We start from the raw sequence: 17684 nt of genomic DNA on the forward strand, positions 1-17684 counted from the left end.
ACGCGCGGTCTCTCTTTCACCTGTAAGGTGCCCCAAAACCTTTTGGGCTAGACCCGGCCCGAGGATAGTATTTCATAACATCTGAAACCTGACATGGGTATTGCGTATATGCTGCGCTGATTTCCAAAGTTCTATATTTAATATTGCTCTACGGAGGGGGGAGCAAGGAGAGCCTTAGGAGCAAGCAAAGATGGAAGCACCTGGTGAGGCTTTATGTAATGCAAGTCTGTTTAAAGACGATGGGGAGATTGTGCAAAAAAAATTTGCCACTCTGTATACACAGTCTTTTTAACATGTAGTGTGCCGAAACCTTGGGAGAACGCTAATATTATCTTAATCCATAAGAGAGGCGACGTCAAGCATTTGAAAAATACAGACCGATCAGGTCACTCTTTGTTGCCTAGAAGGTATTTACTAAGGTAATGTAAATACATTACCTTAGGACGTTAAGTAGTAGAAACGAGGCAACATCAGACCTCAAGCAACGAAAGGGCTTCGCAGGATTTCATAAAGGCTACTCGACAATTGGCCATATATTCATACTGTCACTCAAGCGATATCTACACGCGCAGAGTACAACCATGCAGACATTATATATAGCCTTCATAGACCACGAGAAAGCATTTGACTCCGTCGAAATCTCATCAGTCATGAAGGCCTGACGGAGCCACCGTGTTGCAAAGGAGCGTTTAAATGTACTGGAAAATATCTATAGAGGCTGCACAATCCACCATAATGCTCCATAATAAAAGTAATAAAATATGGACATTTAAGCTCCACCTTTAAGGCTATGACGTTAAAGCAAGGCGTCAGTGTAATGTGTAATGCAAGTGCGTCGTTAAAGAATACCAGGTGGCAAAACTGTCCCGAGCCCTTCACTGCAGTGTCCGCTATCAATTGATAGTCAGAGCCCGGAGTCACTTTGAGACATTGGACTCCAAAGACCAAATTTAAAGGTTTGATTACTTTCTCACGGTACGCTCCATTCACGGATTTTGGTCAGCGCAGCAAGCATACAAGCACGCACGATCAACAGCATCACCGAGAGATGCAGCATCACCAAGAGTTCTACTTCCAGGTAAGGGCCTTATTAAGGCGAAATCATTACTAGCTTATGTTGTTTCCGCAAAACCTGTCCGTATAATCTGTAACATAAATCTGTCATCAGAATGCGTCCCCTCGAACTGACACTTAAGAAAAAATATCGAGTCACTGCCAGGAGTCAAGCCACCATCCCTCCTATTCCCAGCCGAGCACGCTAACCACTACGCTATGCCGGGTTCGTGAGCGCGGTTAGTAATTCTCCTTGTATAGCGGAAGAACTCCGTAGGGCGCTGAGGGAAACGGCTAAAGCAGCAGTAATAAAGAAAAACCTAAAATGGACAAAATCTTCAACAAAAAAAAAAAACTGCTCCCAAGTGTAGGTCGACGTCAGTGCATTGATGGCGTCACTGAGACACTGCCATATTATTAAGTGGCGTCATGTCATGTGACGTCATAAGACATGTGACGTCAGTGGTTTTATGACATCACACAGCCAGCCAATCTGAAGGCTATGCCAAACTTTACCCTGAACGCCGCGAGACACCGACGTCTGGCTCCCCAAAATTACACGTCGTCAAGTGTTGTACCATCGAAGGTGGAAGAGTGGCCTTCAAATCATAGATTTTAGTAGATACAGATAGTCGTCGATTAGGAGCGAACAACGTCGCAGTAGCGCTAATGTTCTCCTAACAAAATTCCTGCAGTTGCCTCAACGTTTTTGCCAGTACAGCAGCTCGGTGCAGCGGTTTCGAGTTTTCATCGCTCCAGTAACATCCGCGCTCATCCACTTCGCACCCCTTGGCGTAGCCCTCATTTCTATTGCATAAATTCAAAACGATCAACACATATGGCGGCTTACTTCCTTTGCTCTTTCCACCATCTCAAAGCCGCTGCGAAGGACCACGTGATTGGTACACATTTCTCCTTCACTTCGCCTTTCTACCTTCACCCTACTCGGGGCAGCTGAGACTGAGAGTAGCTTCTTTATACATCCCCCTTCATGCCTGCTACCGGAGGTGTATGCGTGATCAGCACATGAGGCTGCGTTCCTTTGCTTTTCCCACCATCTAGAAGCCGCTGCGAAGGAACGTGCGATTGCCAGATATTGCTCGTTCCCTTCGTCTTTCCTATCCTCACCCTACTCCTGAGAGCAGCTCCTCCACATCACCTATGCACGTGAAGCTAGCAGCATATAAAACGTTAGTCCGGCCATGTCTGGAATATGCTTCGTGTCCATGGGACCCTTATACAGCGAAAAATATTCACAAAGTAGAAAGAGTTCAAAGAGCAGCGGCCAGATTCATTTGCAACACATATAAACGCACTGATAGCGTGACAGAAATGCTTGATTATCTTGGTCTCGATACACTTCGGGCGAGGCGTTCTGTATACAGGTTAAAATACTTGTATTTATTATATAACAACTTAACAAATCAACAATCACAATTTCATTACCCCTCACAGTCTGCGCACAAGCTGGCGCTTTGATAACGGGAAAATGATTGAGGAATATACCCCCCTGAACAATACCCTCAAGTATTCATTTTTTCCTAGAAGCATACACGCTTGGAATAAATTACCTAGGAATATTGTGGACAGTCCCAGTGCAGTAGTTACTGTACGCCAGAAAGAAATTTGAGTAGTCCCGAAAAATCCCGAATTACAAAGTCGGTGCCCGACCATTAAGACGCAAAACAAAAATATGCACTTCTAGGCGAGCCGGCAATCAAATCGGTCTTCACAAACAGCTTGCGTCGAAAGAACAAGGCGGCCAGATTTTGAGGCGGAAACAATGCACTTTAATGTTTTGTACTACTCCGAAATGAGGCCACAATTCCCGGTAGTCACCGTCACCCACCTTCTCCTCGCTCAACTACATTTCCACCTGTGCCAACCGGCTCCTGACCCTGGCCAGTGGCCGCTGTGGCTGCCCTATCGGTCACGGTTTCGCATTACCTGGAATTGGTCTTGTACGAACTAAACAGCGCGAAAAAAGTATAGTGGGCCGCCAGCGAAAGGGCGGTCTACATTGGCGGGCACGTACAAATGTATTTGATTGCGTCAAGCTGCGAAAGATGGCGCACTAAGTCCTGCGATTTGACAACAACTCGAGCGCGTCGCTCCTGGCAACCTCAACGCCGCGCGGGCCAAAACACAGCGGTGTGACCGTGATTTCTTCCGTCGACTGTCCTGCGGACCGAGTAAAACGTCATGGCGAAGTACATCTAAGACTGCGTCAAAGAGGAGAGAAAAAAAAACTAAACCAAAAATCAGCTGCTTCCGGTTGGCCACTTTGTAACCCCTTCGCTACGCCCGCAGCGCGGCTCGTGCCCAGGTCGACCAGCCATGAGCGACAGGTTCGAGAACAGGCAAGTGACCGCACGCAGCGCCCACTGTGCCTTCCTGTACGACGACGTCACTGCCTCGATCGGCCCATATGCATAATGGGCGAATGCACGCACTTATTGGCGGACGGCTAAACGAAAAACGCGCCATGCTAAAATGCCTCAACTCACGCTAGGACCTCGTTGTGCACTTAGCTGGTAGACTAGAAGTTCATCCAGAAGGCACGCAATTCGCTTTCGCGCAAGTTTTGGTGTAGAAAAAGTGCCTATCTTTTTACAGTTCTGGTCGATAACGTCCTCGTTTCAGATTGATTGAAAGGTGGAAACTGTGTCGAGGAAGTCATTGCAATGCGTTTCAGCGGAATCCCCAGAGGCACCGTGAGCGACGTCCTTGCGTGCCGTTATGTTGTTTTTCTAACTGTACTTATCTTGATCAGATACAACACTTTTCTCTAAGTATGTCAGCAAGTGATCCACTTATTTAACTAAAGGATGTAGGTGTTCAAGTGCCTACAAACCCTACATATAAATCATAAACATCAACGTGCAGAGCAAGGTTTCATAGCTCTAGGTTTGCGGTTCAGATGCACCATCGTCATCATGAGAGACGCGACGAAAAACGCCAGCAGGTATTTCATTGCTGAAATCCACATACTGCAGCAATCCAGCGTCGTGCGTGACACCTATAATAATATACTGCGTGACATTGCTGTATCAGGTCAGTGGAAAACGATGTGGATTAGCGTAGGTTGTGGGCTCATGGCCTGGCTGACCTGCAGGCATTTTCGCTACATTTCAAAGTGTATGCTGTGGATCAATCAGTTTCAATATGATTAGGTCAAACTATAGCCCAATGTCAGTGTTGTATTGCAGTGGCAGCAATCTGTCCATAACGTTATCTAACCACAAACCTCAGGCGCCAGCTGATCTGTGCATTTTTAATTACAGTCTTTAGAATATTATTAATTTGTAATTAAGTACTAGGGCTGAAATGACTAGATGACTTGAAGAGAGAGGTTCGCAAATGAAGCAGCGGATATGAAGGGACACTATCATGTGGGCGATGAACTTTGACGATTATCTAGCATGCGCAATTTGGGACCATGAGCAAATTTGCAACGAAAAAAGGAGGCTTACCTGGCTCCTTCTCCGAATGATGACCCTGAAGGAGTCACTACGCTCTCGACCTCTGATGCTGATAATTATGCGGCTATGAGGAATCACATTGTACACAGAATCTTTAACTATGGTAAAAATGGTAGGAAAACAAAAAACGAGAGGGAAACATGAAAAAAATAAAGACAAAGACAGCCGAGCTCGCCGGTCAAAGAAACAATGTTTTGTTTCAAACTGCGAAAACTAAGGCTACAAAAAATTCCTTTAGTTCCTTGGCAGCGGATGTCACCAGTCCTCAAGGCAGAGCTTCGTCGACTCCACCCTCTTTTTCTGGGACCGCGACGTGCTTTGTGTCAACCTGTAACGAAGGAACTAAACACGTCATGGTCTTACAGTCACGCTTAAAGGCTACAATCTTCGGCCTCAAGATTCATAAGCACATAGTTCATAAAGCACGCATAACCTGCATGCAGTGGCGAGTTGGTCTGGTGGTTGTCTGCTGTCCGCCTCATACTTTGTTGGCATTGGAACATAAGTATACCGATTGGATTTTTCCGTTTAAACCGAGAAAGAAACAACACCGAAATGAATTTTTGACATTTGGGAGCAACCGAAAGAGATATCAACATTTAGTAAGTCTCTAGAAAAGATTGAGAATCTTCTGGAACGAGAAACGCTGAGAGATGACGGCACATTTTTAATTCGATATATGGATGTAAGCGTTCAGGCTTTCAATTAAAACTCGATCAGGCACGTTGTTGTAGACTATGAAGCTCTAATGCCTCATTGTGCAAGAATAGCTCTACGACAATTTATTTGTTTAGTCTATACTGTTAGCCTCTTTTAGAGGCTGTTACAGGTACTTGAATTGCTGATACGTAAACAGCTACTTAAAAAAAAAAAAAAAAAGCGATATAAACTGCAAGTCATTTGTAACCGTACAGGGGCGTCATATCGACCTTTTCGTGACACTTGGAGAAACGGTTTAACTGGGTTGTGAAGTTGGCTTGGGGGGAGACAATCCACCGCTATTTCTTGTGCTATGAGCACAGCCCACTCTACAAATGTGGCAACACCATTCGACCAATTTTTAGAAAGCTATATATTTCACCTAAAGCTGTCAGATAGAGGTCTCAAAGATGGCGACCTTCTTTACGCCATTGTTGGATGACTGAGTAATTTTGTAGATTTGACCAAAAAGTAACAAATGGTACGTCAAAATCTGAGTCTTCAGATAAACAATTATAAACATCCACCAAATTTTTCGAAAAACAGAAACTGAATGTTTCGACCCGTAAGCATGAACATCAAACACGGGTAGCTCCGTATTCTTTTTTCTTCAAACATGCTTTGGGCAAAACATATATGTCAGGAAGCCGTTTCTTCAATTCTTGTACGTAGCTCTAACAGCAATGCCACAAACTTTGAGGCTTATTATTATTACGGACGTGCCAAACTAGTTATCGTTTTTCGTGTGTGCTTTCGCTACAAACATTCACGACATGAGATATGCCACTATATTGTCTAATACAGAAACCAAACTGAAGTATGGAAAATAGAGCGAGCAAAAACACTGCCGTGCAATTTAGACTGTCCGCTGATGTTTGGGCTGGATAGCTTTTCAGCAGCACCATCCAGCACAAACACCGCCGAGAAGGTCCTGGCTAGGCAGAGGCATTATGGGTTTCGCAAGCAAACGGCGGTAGTTGACGCTAACTAGTTCTTTTCGTATTCTTCATCGTAAGGCGCGGAAGAAACGGAACACGATGCACTGATAGCAAACTTGAGCGAATTGACTGAGATTCCCCGGCGAACTTACGCGACTTTGCCGTATTTCTTAGCAGAGCGCCATACAGACCGGGGAGAATCAATTTGTCTGGGTGTACTCGTATTTTAAGACTTAACCAAGATTAACAAAGAAGTTGCCGGATATACTACATCGGCAGCTTTGCCTCTGTATTCGTTTGAAAAACAAATCAACGTCAGTAAGGGAGTTGCCGCAGACATGTTGTTTGGTCGGGCGCTTTACCGCTGAAAGCGCATATATGAGCTTACCGACATCAGAAAGGGAGCCGCCGAACATACTGCTTGCCCGGCAGCTTTGCCGCTGTATTTGCAAATATAAACGTACCGACACCAGCAAGGGAATTGCCGGACATACTACACGTGCCAGTGATTGGACACTCCTCCTCTGCTGTCACAGTCAGGAGAACAGAGGAGTGGAAGTGGAAGTGGAAGAGGAGGACGTCGCATGGTGGTGGAAAGGGACAAAGAAAACAGAGAGGATAAAGATGACGCTAATGCGTGCGTAGATGGCCCCCACCCTTGTGTACACTGATGGTCCCGTTCCGTGAACACTCGCAAAGTACCCCAACAGCGTTGACGTCTCTCTAGCGGTTGCGTTCCAGGGCTGTGTAGATTCTCGGGCTGCATCATGCACGGTCTCGTGTTGTTGTGATAATGTCATTTCGGTAGATATGACGACGGCTGCTTTTTCTAAGCAAGCTCTCGGTCTACCTTAAATTGGTTTTTCCTAAATTTTCTCGAGGGATTTCGCCCTATCCTTTTATTTTCTGTTGATTTTACCTGTGATGACCACTAGTTCGGTGCGGGTCTCCTCTCACGTTTTTTTTTTTTTTGTTTGTGTGTGTGTGTGTGTGTGTGTCTTGAGAATTTCGCAATAAAGGTGTACCTGAGAGAACCAACTGAATTCGTGCAGAGACACGGCAGCAGCACAATACAAATCCTGGACACTATTTGTCGTTATCTTGTTAAGACAAAAAGAATTATTCAGATTATAAAAAAAGACAAATTTCGACTGCATGATATTTTAATAGTTACCTTGTTTTCCGATTATTTATTCATTTATTTTAATTTTTTTTAAGCTGCGCTCGTTCTGCATTTCTCGCCGCTTCGCGGACGGCAACTGTCTTAAGGCCGACTCGCGATGACGTCAAGATCCTACTGCCGCCGTATGAACTAGCGCGTTATTCTGCCGGGCCTAAGCAGTCCCTGCCTCCAGCATGCGCTGAACAACGTGCTTGCACAGCGCTGACTTCACTCATAATACTGAGAAATGATTTGTCACAAGCTCACCAAGGAAGCCTGCAGCAGTTGCCTGCGACGAACACACTTTTAACAAATGAACAAATGCGTTGATGTCCGCGACGATGATGAATTACCTGGGTATGTTCGCGGTTCCCGCTGGTTTCGAAAATAGGTCGGTTAGTGAAATGCACAGTCGAACGGTCTGACATGCATGCCCAAGAAAAACTTTTGGTTGGGTTGCTTTATTGTGCGCACCTTTTGATAAAAATATAGCTGCATTTTAACGACTTCCGGTATAGACTGTCTTCACGGGCAGAGAGGAAAGTAGCGTTGTCTGCCCTTTCATCCTCTCACTGGCTCATGCGGCAGCCGAGCGGCAGTATGGTCTACACAGCCCATGAGAAAACGGTCTATAGCATAGTTCTAGACCGCTACTACCAGCCACTAGTGCACATGTGCAGATGACCTCAAGGTTCAAGGTGCAGTCGTATACTGGCGATATCCGGGGCCTTCGGCGCCATCTGCGCATGCATATGGTAGGTTAGTGGTCGCGGTATACGGTAGCAGCTGTTTATGGCCCGACGTTATAATAAAACGCCCCAATACGGTGCTCCAGGCAAAGCTCAGAGCCGAGTCATCACAAGTGCACCGCTACATGGTGGCGCAGTGCCTGTCGAGACGGGACAATGAGCGCGGACCGGCCCTTTCGGGAGCGCGTGTCGACGTGAAGTGCCCTTCGATGGGTCCCAACGTGCGCCGGAGAATCAATGACTCCGGCGAAGGTCGCGTCCCTCTCTTGCACGAGCGCCCTGAGGGAACCTGCAGCGGCGGCAGCCCACCGCGAGCCGTATTAATTTGCCATCGATCAGTTTCCGCAGCTGCGCTCCGATCGTTACCCTTTTCCTTCCTGGTCGATGCCAGCGACCGGACCACGCCACAGAACTGCATTCGGCTAATGCGTCTCGCGAGCCACTATGCTGAAATGTTTGCCCCTTCGATCCACAGGTGCTCAGCGGGCGTTTACAGCACGACGCCCGCGCACACAAGCCCGCGATTCGGCGTGTTTGTTTTGCTCCGAGGCCGGACGCACAACCCCATAGGTCAGCTGCTTCTCGTGGTTCAGCCCGCCGGCGATCGCGGTTGGAAGAGCAACGAATTATTCCTTAGTGCGCGCAAAGTGCATGGCTGTAACCTATAGTATACACTGAGGGTGGGCGCTCCCGATGACCCTCGCATCGGTCTGTTAGGGTGCGCCCGTGGCGTCGCAGCGACGGCCTCTCACTTAAGTGTATAGTATCGAATTCAAAGATCTGTGCAGTAATCGCTGTGTAATCTCGGAGTGAATGCACCTGATCAACTCTACAATGACTCTTGCGATTACTCGGAGACTCCTGATACTTCATATTTTCCGTGCGATCAGAGGAACATTGCAATCTAACATTTTCAATTGAACCATCTCAAGAACGCAAGTCGCCGTCCACTTCATCACACCACCCGTCAAGGTTTTCTCGCAGACACCTCGAAGCTCTCGCGGGCTAAAGAAGTTTCATTAATAAGTTCTGTGCCAATGCTGCCTACGTTCCTCACATTCTACACAAATGGCTAGCTCCGCATCGCCAGCTATCGCTACTGCATATTTGTCAAGACCACAGATTACTGAAATACCCGCATTGCCACCTTAATTGCAAGTTAGACCTATTTCATTTAATAATTATGGAACTGCTCCGTCTTTGATCGAGGCGGGGACGCCTAGGTTACCAATCATCGTAACCCACAGATGCTATCGCCTTCAGTCAACTACTTTCTCTAAGCCTCCACAGTATTAAAGAGGACCTTGCTGCCTATGGTAGACGAAGTGGCCTTATACGAGCATTGTGAAGCGGGCCTTCTCACCCTAAAAAGTGGATATCTCCAAACTTAACTCCGACTTGTACCCTTACGTCAAAGAGCTATTACCTCGCCTTTTTCACATTATTCCTCATCTCTAACTATGGCCCCAGGCCTTCCTCCACTTATAAAAGTTCTTCCATTCGTTCATACTGGGTGCTTGGTTGCCTTGTTCTTTTCCTTCTTTTTTTTTTTTTTTTTTTGGGGGGGGGGGGGGGAGCCAGGCTTCACAGCTCGCATGCAGGGCTAAAGGTCAAATAACGATTGAAATGACCTCTACCGGGCGGCTCAGGTATACACGAAGAAAATGTGAAAGATACGGCGTCTTTCATTCCTCTAAATTATTCCGTTCGAGGTTATTTGAAGGTCAAATTCTAGCTCGTGATTCAACCTGGAGTTACGCGAGAGCTATATGCATGGTTAAGCTTAGGTTCGGCTTGAAAGTGAAGACATGGCTTTTGCACATAGTAGTTTACTTTATGGTGGTGGTGGTGAAAACTTTATTTGGTGGAGCCGCGAAATACTTGTTACAAGGGCTGGGCCGGCTCCTGGTCACGGGTGGTGGCCGGCAGGCCGTGCCTGACGGCGACCGCTTCAGCTCCCAGTCGACCAGTCTCCTTTGTGAAGCCGGTTCTGAGCTGGAGACCGCTATCTCCCAAGCCTCGTTGTCCGTAAGGCCTCATTCGGCCGGTGGTTGAAACTCCGGGCATCTGAACATAATATGTTCGAATGTAGCTCTCGGGGCCTCGCAGAGGGAACATTCGGATTGATTAGTAGAGGGGGAGAAGAGTGCCAGCAGTGCTGGGGAGGGAAAGGTGCGGGCTTGAAGGTTTCTCCATGTTATTTGTTGTGGTTTAGTTAAGAAGAGGTGTGGGGGAGGGTATCTTTCAGACCGGTAGTGTAGTGTAATGGCGTTGTAGGTGATCAGCCGGTCTCTGGCGCTGCCTAGGTCCTCGGTATCTGTTGCTCGGTCGACGTATGCTCGAGCAGCCGAATGGGCCGCTTCGTTACCGGGGTTGTCCGAATGGGCTGGTACCCAGACAAGTTCTATGGGTCGGGGTGTTTGAACGATGGTAGTTAAATTTTGTGAGAGGCAGCATGTAGCTAACCTCGGGCGAAATTTTGTACGGTAGTTTTAGAATCGCTAAGGATAAGGGTAGCAGTGGAAGAGACCATATCGTGATGGCTATAGCAGATTCTTCCGCTTCTACGCACGTTCGGGCAATGATAGAGGCTGATGTGATGTGTTCGAAGCAGCTAGATACCGAGCATATCGCATAAGCTGAGCGGTGTCGATATCTGCGGCGTCCACGTAAACCGTGTCGGGTTCGTTTGCATGTGCTCTGTGTAGGGCACGTACTCTCGCTTTCCGTCTGGCCTGGTTATGAAGAGGATGCATGTTTTTAGGAAGAGGATGGACAGTGAGGTGATCGTGGACTGTCTTTGGAACTGCATACGTTTCTACTGGAGGGGTACCTAATGGCCTAAGTTGGAGATAGGAAAGAATGTGGCGACCAGTTGGGGTAGTGCAGAGCCGTCCTAGTTTGGCGATGCGGTGGGCTTCCACCAGTTCGCCAAGGGTGTTGTGAACTCCCATGCCTAAGAGTCGATAGGTTGGGATACGTTTAGGTAAGCCGAGGGAGGCCTTATAAGCCTGTCTGATGAGAGCACCCACCTTATTTGTCTGTTTTTGTTAGATATAAGTACGGAAGCGAGTAAAGAATGCAGCTTATAATAAATGCATGTACTAAGCGTCTGATGTCATGCTCGCGAGTCTGGAGAGTGTATCCTTGTATGAGCATACGTAGTATTCAAAGTTTGTGAACTTGTGTTTCTGGCTGACCATCTATGGTGATGCGCATAAGGGGGTGGTGGTGTTTCCGCGGACTTGGGTGGAGTATCAGGAGCTCGGATTTGGTAGAAGAACATGCAAGGCCTATTGAAGCTGCGCATCTCGACACCATGTCCGCCCCTCCTGAAGAGTTTCTTCCATGCTACCTATATTCCCAGTGGTGGTACACATGGTGATATCATCTGCATATGGAGAATGGGAGAGGTTTGGGATCTGTGATAGCTTTTTAGCCATGGGGATAAGTGTGATGTTAAATAAAAAAGAGGAAAGGATTGATCCCTGCAGGGTGCCTCTATTACCGAGGGTAAAAGTGGGGGATTTTAGGGGACCGAGCCGAATTTTTGCTGTACGGTCCCAGAGAAATGCTGAAATGAAAGAAATGAACACCTACACCTAACAAAAAATGTATAATAATAATAATTGGTTCACAGGAAGGGAAAGGCGCAGTATCTGTTACACTTGCTCTGTGGACACCTGAACCACGCCGTAAGTGAAGGAAGGAAGGTGGGAATGAAAGTATAAAGAGAAAGAGGAGCCGTAGTGGAGGGCTACGAGTAATTTCGACCACCTGGCGCCCGACTACTGTGCCGGAGTAGCCGGGTTCGAACCCGACCTCGGCGGCTGCGTTTCGATGGAGGCGAAACGAAGAGGTGTCCGTGTTTACAGGTATTGCCCTTATGCACTGAACTGGCACTGCCATTTTAGGACGCAGAACTTCCAAGGAAGCGCTCATGCAGTTTAATACGGCGCACAATGAGCGTGCGCTTATTTTTTAAAGTGCCTGTACAGCCCTTGAAAAACAGTAGTACACCGCATGCTGGTAAACACCAGCTGTTTTCTTTTCTTTTTAATGCGAAATTATTATTTTCTTATTATGCGAAAATCCAAAAGTGTTCGTGTTCGTGGCCGAAGACGGCTACAAAAATACCTCACCAGCAGTCTCATAGCAAGAAATAAATAATTATACGGTCTCCTAGATGTCCCTTAAGAGAATGGCGAAAGCCTACATTCCTCTAGTATCATTTGTTTCCCATCTTTTGCCCGTTATCGGCGTTCGTTGCACTGCTACTTATAATTGTTTACAAGAAAGGAAAGTATATGTCACACTTTCTCCGACAAGTGTGAGTTTGGACGGTACACCATCGTTCCTGTCGCGTGGCGTTCCTTGGCGCGCGTTCAATACTAGACAGCAACTAATCTCGTGGAATCTCGCGAAATATGACACATCTCGCACACAACCCTCGCGTATAATACGCCTATCTTACAAAGGCTTTCGCCTTCGAAAGATCATGACATAGACGACCGTTAACTGTGTTTAGAAAAATTTTTATTAGACATAAGGCATTCACATGAGCGGCGACAAGTGACCAAAACAAAAATTATGCAAGTGGGCTCAGTGTCGACTGCAAGCGAAACTGGCGAGCCGCTGCTCCCGTACCTCGATTTTATACTTGAAAACATACTAATGCGCTGACTTCACTTTCAAGTTATAGCAGATATTTTAGCAGCACAGGCTTTCGGATATCATTACAAATTCCAAAGAATTACGTTCCTGTAGCGACACATGATTGTTTTCCAGAAGGCTGAAAACGTTTGAGCAAACTGAATATGAAAGAAGAAAATTAGAAGGTCTCTTAGAACGGCGGGGAGAAGGGCGAAAGCCTACCCTTCTTCTCCTATTATTTGCCTCTCAACGTATTCCTCTTATTGGCCTTCGTTGCAATTCTACATACATACATCGCCCTGCCGGGGTGGTGCAGTGGTAAGACGCCCGACTACTGTGCCGGAGTACCCGGGCTTGAACCCGACCTCGGCGGCTGCGTTTCGACGGAGGCGAAACGAAGAGGCGTCCGTGTGCTCTGCGATGTGAGCGCACGTTAAATATCACCAGGTGGTCGAAATTACTCCGTATTTCCTCCGGCGTAATTACTCCGAATTTCCTCCATTGTGAGTCAACGCTTTTTAGGTATAGGTATTTAAATACTTTAGCTGTCCATCTGTTACTGTCCAACTTCCTCAGGCGTTCCTCATATAATATTTTACTCTGAGCTTCCCGTACTTTGAAAGATGCCCAGCCCATATCTCCCTGTACCGCCTCATTTGTGGTTTTGCCGTGGGCCCCTAGTGCTAATCGTTCGACGGCTCTCTGATTGATTTCTAACGTCGACTGTACCTCTGATTTTAGGCACAAAACCGCATTTCCGAAAGTAAGCCCGGACACCATAATTCCTTTCCAAATACCCCTCAAAACCTCATATCTGTTGTATCCCCACAATGCCCTATGCGTCATTATCCCGGCATTTCTTCGCCCCTCGGCATTAAGTGATTTATCATGCTTTCCAATGTATGCCAATTCTTCGTTTACCCATACCCCGAGATATTTATATTCTGCTACTCAGAGTATATCATGGCCTTGTATTTTAAGACCCTGATCAGTTGAGCCGTTGAAAATCATCAGACCCGACTTAACTGCGATAAAACTGAAGCCTAGAGCGTCCCCTTCATCTCCGCAATACTTAACTAGAATTCGCAATTCTTCCAGACTCTCAGCTAGCAGCACAATATCGTCTGCATACATCAAACCGGGGAGGCTCTGCTCTACCACCTTTCCACCTAATCTATATGACAGGTTAAAACCTACGTTACTTTCTTGTATCCTCCGTTCCAGGTTTATCATATAAAGCATGAACAGCAGCGGTGACAGAGGACAACCTTGTCTTAATCCTTTGCATACCTACAGCTTCCGTACTTCTTATCCCTTCCCATGTAATTTCTACTTTGTTATCCCGGTATATTTCCTGTCGGAATTCTGTTATCTCATAACCGATACCTTCTTCTTTTAATATGTTCCACAAGAGTTCCCTGTTTACGTTGTCGTACGCCCCGTTTATGTCCAGGAAGGCCAAATACAAAGGTCTATTTTCCACTCTAGATATTTCGATGCATTGGGTAAGCACGGACAGGCTATCATCTAAGCGCCTACCATTTCTAAAGCCGTTCTGAAGTTCTCCGAGTATCTTGTTACTTTCTACCCATGCTTGCACCTTTAATTTCACCGCCTGCATGGCTAACCAGTACATAACAGATGTTATGCATGTAATCGGCCTGTAGGATTTTATGTGCATCCTTTCTCCTTTCCCTTTATAGATCAAATTCATTTTGCTCTGCTGCCAGCTGTCCGGAATTTGCTTATTCGTTATGATTGTTTCCAAAGCTTTTAACAACATTTCCTTACTTCTTGGACCAAGTTCATTAATCAGCTTGATCGGAATTCCATCTATTCCTGTATATGTGTTTTTAGGAATATTTTTTTTTCTGCCTTTTTTCCAGTTTAGATTGGTCAGTTCTAAGCTGCTTTGTATTCTGCTATCTTGTGTTCCTTCCTGATTTGCGGAGATTGCCCTATCGTCGCTCTTAAATGACTCTGTTATATTCCCTCGTTATCTTGAATCCGGTCCTGCTTTCTTTGATTCTTTTTACCTAGCCAGCTTTGGACGAGGGCCTGTACATCAAGTTTCTTTTGTCGATATGATTCCCATTTTTGATCGATTTGCTCCTGAGATACCTGTGCTTTCTTTGCTTCTCGGTGTTCCCTTGAAGCAGCCCGTCGTTGTTCAAAGGCTTCCCTGATTTCCTGATTCCACCAGCTCCGTGGCTTCCTCTTTCCATTCCAGCGGTTTGCTACTTCAACCTCCTTAATTTTCATCCTTATGAGTAGTTCTACCTGTTCATAATCCCAATCTTCCATGGGGCTTTTCTCTATTGCTTCCTCTATGTCTGCTGCTATCTGCGCTATTTGATCGTCGTTTAATTTTGCGTTTACTTTTTGTCTAAGTTCCATTTCTATTTTCATCAAGGGCCCCATCTGCAGACTAATACGTTTATGATCACTTCCCAGACTACACTCCCCTTCTTCGTCTATTTCCATTTTTGTGACCTTGCTATAAATTTCCTGCGGCATTAGACAATAGTCAATGGTCGTCTGCCTGTTGCGGAATTCCCACGTGATTTGTCCTTCGCATTTTGTTTCTCTATTTACTATAACTAGGTCATGTCGCTCACAGAAATCTAGCATTAGCTTCCCGTTACAATCCGTGTAACCATTCAGATCGTCGATGTGGCCGTTCATGTCCCCCAGAAGAATAATATCGGCCCCGTCTCCAAACTGGCTTATATCGTCACTGAGACATTCAACAAGATCCTTGTTTTCTTGCCTGCATTAGTGTCCTGTTCCTAAATAAACTACCCCTAGCCATGTCCTTATGCCGGCAATCGTTCCTGATACCCAGATATGTTATTTACAAGATGATTTTATTCTTTGCCAATTTGTTTCCTGGTGTACATAATACCTCCACCTTTTTTTTTCCTCTTCTCGTTTTGTTGCACCCTTCCGAGACGTAGCCTTCTATAAACGGCGGATCTTCTAGATCCCTGAGATGAGTCTCGCATAGAGCGTACACACCTATTTTGCCATCCTTCAACTGCTGTTCTATAGCCATTTCGCTCTCTTTCTACCTCCTTGCATGTTTATGTAGCTGATCCTATAGTGTTAAATCTCTTTTTTGTACTTTTCTTTCTCGACCTCCTCCTTGCCATTTTTGGGGGCTCAGCCTCCGTTATTACGCTTTCTTCTGCTTCCCTTCTAACTACCTCATCTTAAAGCAGCGCGAAACACAGGACAAAAGAACAGGAGACGAAGCAAGCGCTTTCTAACAACTGAATTGAACGTGATACCTGGCAGCATGTTGTTTCAGGCTATCTACAGCGACATTTAGGTTCCCTGAAGCTGTCCGACCCTTTTGCGTTAAAGAACTCTACGGAGGTCATTGGTTTTCTGTCGGCACTGGTGCACAGGCGGCAGTATGCTTTCAGCATAGCTTTCAGCATAGACGTAGAGGATCTTTTTTACTCCCTGCCCCATGCACAGCTGTTGAAAAACGTTAAGGAATGTATCGTCAAGGATAACGACGAACGTGACTTCAGTGGCAGGTGTGGTGTCTCAGTGGAGAGTATTCTTGAACTTTTATCCTTTTACTTGCGTTCCAACTTTGTTGGATGGGGTGTAAAGGTTTACGTCCAACGGTCCGCTGTTTGTATTGGACATCGGGTAGCCCCTGTGCTAAGTGACATTTTTTTTCAGCAGGATGGGCATGACTTTACAAGAGGATCTGAAGGGCATAGCTGTGAAAGTGTTTCGCTATGTCGATGACGTTTTGGTCTTTTTCAACCAAGGATCCCCCAGGAGTGTCACTGATAAGATTTTCAAAGAGAGGGGCCAGGGTCGAGGTTTCACTTTTGAGCTACCGGACTCTGGTTCTATGCGGTTTCTTGATTTGACGGTCATATGCCATGAGACAGGGTTGTGTTGGGAGTATAACCCAAGAACAGCTAAGCCGCTCCTAAACTACAATTCAGGACATTCAAAGTTGGTTAAGGCAGGCATAGCGACTTCCTGTCTCAAAGCTTCATTGGTGAAGTCGTGCTCCCACAGGGTTGAGGCCAGCTTCCAGGGACAAGTTAAAAGATTTAGAGACGCTGGGTTTCCGGATGTTACGTTGGCACAAGTATCAGAAAGGTTAATGACTAAGGGTTTAAACCTTGCAAAAGAGTCTGATAAAATTAGAGAGCAGACAAGAATAGTGGATATTGCGTACTTACACGGAATTTCACACTGTTTGAAAAAGGTTGGAGCAAGATACGGTTTAAAAATACCTTTCACAGCTAAAAATAACCTGGGCAACATCTGTAGTGCAGTGCGGAGGAAGCTGGATTCCCAAGGCGCCCAGGCGAGGATGAAGTGCACGGTAACGCACAGAAAACCACTCATCGACTGTGGCACGGCTGTGGTATTAATGTATTAATTAATGCACAGGCCGATGTATTAATGAGTGCTTGTTTGAACACCGCAGATCAGTAAACGGAGCAGTGTCATCCAACCTTGCCGCTCATTGCCGGGAGTGTAAAGATTGTTACCCCCATTTGGGCAGGGCCAATATCTTGTTCAGTCACCCTGATCGGATATGCAGAGAGCTGGTCGAGGCGTTTCTGACAAGTAAAGAGTTTGGCGCGTGCGTAGCTACACCTTCCGTTAATCTTGTAGAAAAAGAGATTCACGCTCTCGGTGAATATTTGGCGACGAGGTGTTAGCGGGTGCTTGTCAAGTGGGAGGTTGATAGGTTTGTTAGTTGTGTTGACGTGTTCAATCCTCACTTTGCGCACGCGTACTGTTTTTAAAGGCATCGCGGTTGTTTCACGTGTCTCGCCTTGATTTTATCTGTGTTTGGTTCCTATATAACTATACCTTTCTATGAATAAAAATTCAGTTGTTAGAAAGCGCTTGTGTCGTCCCCTGTTCTTCGTTCTGTGTTTCGCGCTGCTTTAAGATGAATCCA

The sequence above is a fragment of the Amblyomma maculatum genome, chromosome 3 (genome assembly GCF_055883805.1).
Source record: "Amblyomma maculatum isolate TAMU_Amacu chromosome 3, ASM5588380v1, whole genome shotgun sequence".
Taxonomy (NCBI): domain Eukaryota; kingdom Metazoa; phylum Arthropoda; class Arachnida; order Ixodida; family Ixodidae; genus Amblyomma; species Amblyomma maculatum.